This window comes from Engraulis encrasicolus, chromosome 4, assembly GCF_034702125.1.
Source record: "Engraulis encrasicolus isolate BLACKSEA-1 chromosome 4, IST_EnEncr_1.0, whole genome shotgun sequence".
NCBI lineage: Eukaryota > Metazoa > Chordata > Actinopteri > Clupeiformes > Engraulidae > Engraulis > Engraulis encrasicolus.
Window position 1 is genome coordinate 34,444,019 of NC_085860.1, and position 7,639 is coordinate 34,451,657.

The 7,639-nt window shown below is 42.1% G+C and overlaps 1 protein-coding gene across 1 annotated transcript in view; it reads right to left on the bottom strand.

Annotated features, from left to right (window-relative positions):
- fam107b (family with sequence similarity 107 member B) overlaps positions 1-3,851 on the bottom strand; it is a 37,511-nt gene extending 33,660 nt beyond the window's left edge. Inside the window, exon 1 of the mRNA XM_063197283.1 lies at positions 3,624-3,851. The gene's annotated coding sequence lies outside the window, so the exon portion shown is untranslated. The remainder of the gene's footprint in view (positions 1-3,623) is intronic.
- Positions 3,852-7,639: the final 3,788 nt, after the last annotated feature.

Genomic DNA, 7,639 nt, shown 5'->3' on the forward strand with positions numbered 1-7,639 from the left:
CACACACACACACACACACACACACACACACACGCACACACAGCCTGGATCTCTCCAGAGTGGTGCTGATAGTATTTCTGCCTCCACTCCTATCCTCTGTCTTTGTCTCCGCTTTCTTTGTCTGACCCAGAATCTGTAGCCCAGAGCCCAGTATGACAGCCTATGAGACGATTGTGGATTATTGCTGTAACCATTTGAAGTGCACACATACTGTAATTTCCCCTCTGGGATCAATAAAGTTACTCTACTCTATGCCATGATAGTGGTAGTTTGACTTACATGTATAGTACAGGTTTCATCAAGTAGTATTCAAAAACAAACACCGGGTTTTCAGCACAGTGTATGATGTACCTGTAATGCTTGTATTGCATTGTATTGTGTGAAGGAGTGCGTGTGTGTTTCTGTGAGTAGCTCTTTACACATCTCTGACTCTGACACACTCTGCGCTCGCAGCATCAGCACCAAAACCACACGGTACCAGCAGCACCACCACAACACATCTAGAAAACAAAGCCTGACATCACAAGGTGAGGCCCCTCCCCCTACCCTCATCCGTGAGGTGTGATTGGCCAGAGGGTCGCCTGGATCACCACAGTTGCCTGTCAAAACGCAATAGCCAATTCTGACGTCACAATAGCCATCCTCCAAGACCTGAATCAAAACATTTCACCAAGCATGGCAATTGCTACAGCGTGGGTGAATGTTACATCAGGTTCCTATGGCACACCTAAGCAGTGATTGAGTGTAAAAATTAGCAAATTAGACATTGGCAACATGTAATCTTACACTTATCGTCATGGAATTGACCATGACACTCAAGTAAAATTGCGCATTTTGTCTGACAAATAAACCCTTACATTAATAAAGAAATGTAATCAGAAAAATTACAGAAACCCTTACATTCATAAAGAAATGTAATCAGAAAAATTATAGAACAAAAGATGTCACTGATGTGGCCGTTATTTGCTAGGTGTTTACAATACACACATACTTTGGATGAACTAAACAATAAAATCCAAGTGTTGACATGGTTTCTTGGGTGTACTGTTCCTCCAAAGAGAGCGAACCGGACTAGACAGGAAACGGAGAACACTGGGGGGTGATGCTGGGAGGCGGGGATAAGCATCAAAGCCAAATGTTGTGAACAAAGCCGTCCAAATGTCAACGTGGAGGAAAGAGAAGAAGAAAAAAAGACATGGCGTTACACACTTGTGCACATGCAAATACACACGCCAACACTATAAGCAGATACAGTACACAAACAGTTATAACAATGATATCAGAGGCAACTGAACCAAAAAAAAAATCTGAATGCAAAAGCAAGCGTCATAACGGAACACAAACATGCGCACGCATGTACACACACGCACGCACACACACGCACACACACGCACACACACGCACACACACTCACTATTTGACTATGGCTACAGCTGCTGACTCATGTAAGTATTTGTGTGACGAGGGCCGCAGGAATAAAGCCAGAATTCTCACCCGTAGCACATAGCTGGGGCGCCACTGCCACACATACACACGTGTATGAAACACACACACACACTCACACCCACACAGAAAGTATAAGCATGGCCTGCCTACATCAGCAAAATTAACACACTCACACCCCTGACATGACATCTCCTCAGGATCTTAGTGTACAGTATATTCTCACAGGACTCTGTACCCACACAGACAGACAGACTACACACAAACACACACGAGCATAGATCAGCAAAATCAAACCCTCTCACACGCTCCCTACGGTCCTGTGCATACTCACCAAAGCGTACACAAAAATACATGGCGGCATGTGCGCACAGACAGACAGACAGACATACACACACACATTATAGAGACAGCAGTGCCACACAGACAACGTGTCTCAAAATACACACCCTGACTAAAGGGACACACCGAAAAAAACACACCTTTCACATTCTGGTTCATTCAGACCTGGTTCTGTAACACACACTATTTACCTACCCAGCCACTAAGGGATAGGTATGTCACTGCATATTACTGTCAACACAAATTCCTCCCGTACTCGTCATATGTTATGTCCCTACTCTCCACTCTAATAAAACAAACTAGTTGCTCTACTCTCATTCAGCAAAGGGTAACATAAACAGTACAGCGAGGGACATTCCTGTCATGTTGAAGCTTTTGCACAGCAGTTAGGCTAATATGGGGTTGTTTGAGATATTTGTCCCTGTTAAGACTTGCTTGCTCTGGCAAACGGCGTCTTGGGATTACAAGGCTTTTCAGGAATGCTTGATAGGGAAAGATGGTAGTCTTTCTTGTGTGACATAATGATCAACACACTACATGCTAGTCAGCCAGCCACCCATGTATGGGCAAATAACAAGACATGACTGAGGAGAAATAGAGAAAGTCAAAAGTAGACCATGTATTATGTAGTGATCATACCTGAAGCTTCTTCTTGCACACTTAATGTCACTTAAATGTCATAAGCTTACATTTCTAAATGCAATCTGAAGGAGTTTTTCGCTTTCTGTCTGTGAAGTGGGCAATGAGGAAAGGGAAGACTTCTTGCACTCACACACACATGCATGCACAAAGTCAAGGGGATGGGTTCAAGGATCAGAAAACAGATGTATAGCGTTTGACAAAATACACCCCAAATTACAAGCACATGTGGAATGGGCCTTCCCCACCCATGTCCCCTGCCAAACAACACACTCATACTGAATATACGCTCTACTACACAACTAACCACACACTGCTTTTGCATAACATGGGGTAGGATGTCAAACTTATGTTGCTTAATCTGAGTGAAAATAGAAGTTTCGATAACGGATGCTGGCGTTATAAACTGAAACATTCTCTGATTATCAGCGCGAATCATCTACAACCGTCAACTCCGCTACTAAGTGTCCACCACGTGGTAAGAACTGGTTAAAGATGTTCTGAAGCAGACCTGTTTTTATGTCAGTAGGTCTATGTAGCCGACAACGCTTACAATGGGTATTTTAGTGTCTACTGGCAACATCACTTCAGTCAGTCGGCCACGGTGATTTGGGTTCTCCAATGACATGAGCTACCCAGGAGCCTCTCTCCATGTGCTTTGACTTATGTGCTGTCATTCGAGACTAAATTCACTACAGGCTATAACCTCCAATACACTTTTGAAACAATGGTTGAAACAGTCTAGTTTGTAACACTGTGCCATGCATTGGATTAGAATGGTAGGTTACAAAGTGACCAGTGTTATTGCAACTGCACAGTTACTGAACAACTGGTTGGAAAGAACAATAACGCTTCCCAGACACTCGGCATTGTTCATGGGGGGTACATTCCTTGTTCTATTTTACAGGAACTAGCTTCAGTCAATATTTCAAATAATGTGTGGAAGAAGAGTAGACATACGCGTGCTCCTGTTTGCGCTGTTGTTGTCAGATTCCAGAAACAATACCATCAAAGAAACCCGTGCACTATTTGTTACTATTCTGTTCTTCTACATAGAAACGGACTTATGCCAGATCATCTGAAATTGAATTTAGGCTACTAAAAGGAGAAACTCGACTCGCACGCGCGCAGGACCCACGGATAACAACCGTCAACCCTTTCATTAAAATCGGTGAAAGAAGCAGGCATAAGAAACGTACCTCCCAAGTTCCTTTTAGATCACTCTTCTTGAAGAAAAACTTGCTCTGGTGACAAAAAGTACCGAAGATTTGTTGAACATCAGTGAAATTACCAAGCACTTCTCTTATAAGGCGTGTCTGCCTATCTGCTTTTCTCTTCTGTTGGAAACAGTTCAGTTACGGGACCCATAGAAAATGTAAATTAATACTAGACGATGGGGGGCTGTCTTACACGACCCAATGCTGTATTCACATAGAAGACTCCTCCCCCTTGCTTCATGTTTATTCATGAAGGGGAGCCCCAAGAATTTCACTGGGCGTGGTACATGAAAGGGAGGAGGAGACTGACGCGCTCACTGGATAGATGCGATTGCTTGACATTTTTCTCTTTGTGTGAATTTCATCACCAAAATACAGGCGGTCAAAAGCAGCTTATTGCTGCTCCATGGTAATTGATCAGGCTAAACCCTTTTCATATTCTCTTGTATCTGCATAGTCCTTCAGGCAAACTTATGTCAAGATTGTATCTGTTTAATTACTAAATCCGCGGTGGACCTAATGTTCCACCCTGAAAAAAAAAACAGAAGAAGAATGACAACAAAGGGATCTAATGTTTGGAAGCACTTTGCCAGGCTAATGGAAGGGTTTGACCCAGGTTTACACGACTCGCATCACAACTAGCCCCTCCTGGCGTCGCTCAACATTCGGGGGAGGAAAGTGGTGTGTGCTTGGAGGGAGATGTCATGTGCGCGAGCCGGATTTCCAGTAAACGCTGGACAGCACGCGGAGGATCTTTGAAAGTTGACTTCACCAAGATCTGCTCCGCATACTAATAGACTATTACAGGGCAACAAGTCCTCTAGACGTGTTTGGGAAAAAAACATGTAGCCTACAGTATTAGGTCATACATGCGTCATAGGCACCAATACTGAAGAAGTCAATTATCATACACCTGCTGTGTGTATTAAAAACGAACAGGCCTATTAATAACCTGATGTTAAACAATAAAGAAATGAATAGATGAATAATTGTGTCCATAAAATGTGCAGTGATGCCCACTATCATACACCTGCTGTGTGTATTAAAAACGAACAGGCCTATTAATAACCTGATGTTAAACAATAAAGAAATGAATAGATGAATAATTGTGTCCATAAAATGTGCAGTGATGCCCACTATGAAAAAACAACGAAACTCTAGTAGAGATCCTTGAAGTTTGTGACATTGTCAAGAGATCTTATGCAATTTCCAGGAACTCAGCTGCATACCATTGTGTTGCCTCACACGTTTTCTGGATGACTGAGTCACACTGGGCTGGGGAATATTTTTTGGGGTGCAGACTCAAACAATATGTTCACCCCTGAAAGTCATACTCTGACTCACACAATACACTTTCCTTTTGGCGGGGCAGTTTCTGAATCACTCATAAACACGATGAAATACAGTATAAACTCTCTGTGTGTGTGTGTGTGTGTGTGTGTGTGTGTGTGTGTGTGTGTGTGTGTGTGTGTGTGTGTGTGTGTGTGTGTGTGTGTGTGTGTGTGTGTGTGTGTAGCCCCCTCCCCTTGTCAAGACATACAGGAAACAGATGTGGGTCGTTGAATCTGATGTGTGTGTGAGAGGGAAAAGTGGGAAGGGCGGGCGGATTTTTGGTGTGTGTGTGTGTGTGTGTGTGTGTGTGTGTGTGTGTGTGTGTGTGTGTGTGTGTGTGTGTGTGTGTGTGTGTGGTGCAGATTGTGATGTAGAGGTGTTGGAGAAGACCACAGGATATATAGAACAGACTGTGTATAATGCCAATAAAGGCTTTCTATTCTATTCTATTCTATTCTATTCTATTCTATTCTATTCATTGAGAGTACATATGATTCTATTCTACTCTATTCTATTCATTGAGAGTACATATGATTCTATTCTATTCTATTCTATTCTATTCTATTCTATTCTATTCTATTCTATTCTATTCTATTTCATTTCATTCTATAGTGTACTAGGTCAGATAAACTGGCAAATTCACCACATAGGCTATTGTAAGCGAATAACTGAACATTTTGGATTTTCCCCAGAGTATGCACAGAGTGTAGTTTAATGAAAACCTATTCATTGCATTGTCAGAAATATTACATCACTCACGGTATTTCATTTTGCGCCATTCGGACGACAATTTCCCCAACCACTGAAAAACCCACAAAAGAGACCTTGAATATTGTCCAAAAAACAGTCATAAACAAAGGAGTAAATAGATCATAAGCCGCTGCCACTGTGGCATCAGTGTGTTGCATTTGTCTTTCTTTGACAACGGTCCGTCAAAATACGCTTTTAATCTGGTTTGCTGTTAGATCAACAGATTATGTTTGCTATGGCAACGCAGTGTCACATCTGTTGTAAACATTCGAGTATTGCTGCTTACATGTCTCACAACTTCTAGTCACAGCGGAAGTGCTTTGTGGAAACAGTGAGTGCAACACAGGAGACCAACTGCCACTTCACCAGAGCTGTTGACAGTTAGCTGGGTGGGTGGGGAGTGCTTAGCGCAAGTGAAAATATGCTGAATATGTTTTTATACATGCCATGTGGTAAATGTTACTGCTATTTACAACCTCATTGCATAGGTGCAGGTTAATAGTCAGACTGGGATAAACATGTAGCGGATTCATTTACACTAGCACAATTTACAAAGCAGTATATGCAATAACAGGATTTTCTCCGTTGTATGTAAAATAGTTAATACAGTATTGATTAGTTGTGACAAATGTCAACAATTGCGTTAAAACATTTAAGGTCAAAGGTCACAACCAGGGGCACCAGCAGGAATTGTTGCCTCCCAGGAAGAGAATATTTTTTGGGCCCCCACCCCAACCATGTTATAGTGATCTAGGCCCTTCTGAAGCCTCTCAATCAGGCCTAATCCACATGAGAATGATTTTGAGCAAATCCAATATTTTCATTTATCATTTGTGCCTGGCGTCCACATGGCACCAGCTTTTTGGGTACCCCAGAACGTATTCCAGATTGGAAAGATCTGGCAACGTTGCCGTTCCTGATGCCATCTGCACAAGTCTCAGAGAGTAGAACAGATTTGTTTAGGCTTACGTGTTGCAGTCAAGTTTAAGTTTTATTGAAGCAAAATCTACTGGTGTTACATCAACAGTGCATTTAAGAAAATAAAAAAAATCTGTGAATCTCTCTCTCTCCGCTTGAGCTGGTTCTCAGAAATTGCCAGTTTAATCCACCCCTAGTAAGCCATGACCCTTGTTATATGAAAGCAGTGAAAAATCATGAATTGTTCAATTTTTTTTATAGATATTTTTTTTGCCTTTTTATGCCGTTATTATTTAAGAGGATAGTTCAGAGAGGGACAGGAAATGAGGGGAGAGAGAGAGATGGGAAAGGGTCAGCAAATTACCTGGGCCAGAATCGAACTCGGGTCACCGGCATAGCAGCCCAGTGCCCTACCCTTAGAGCCACGGCAGGGCCACGAGTTGTTCAATCTTGTTGTGTGGTGAAGATGATGGTGGCAGTGGCATCCGTGCCTTTGTCATTTGGGTCATTTCACGTGAAATCAGACACTTTGGGACCCGACCGATCCGGATTTCAATCATACTTGGTGTGCCTTTTTAGTAGCAAGGTAGCACCCCAGAACTGCATTGGTTTGAATCTGACACTAATATTAAGGGAGAAACAGACTAGGAAAGGTTCACATGTGAGGGTAGGACACTATACATTCAGCCTTGAATATATCAGTCAGTGTTAGTCACAAAAAGATGCCTGTGGTGTTGTTTGAAAGCTCTTTTCTGGCTCTACATATTACACAATCAACTTGGAATACAACAACTCTCAGAATATGAATTATGATAAATTGAAAAATTAAAAATTGAATATCTAAAAAACCTATATTTTAAAATGGCCAGTTCCTTGTCCAAACGTAGCCGGCAATGTCATTAGCAACACCTCAAATGCTGGTGTTCGGTTCTTTATTCATTTCAGAGAGAATTTGACTCACAAATATGGCATCATACAGACCACTTACTAATAATATG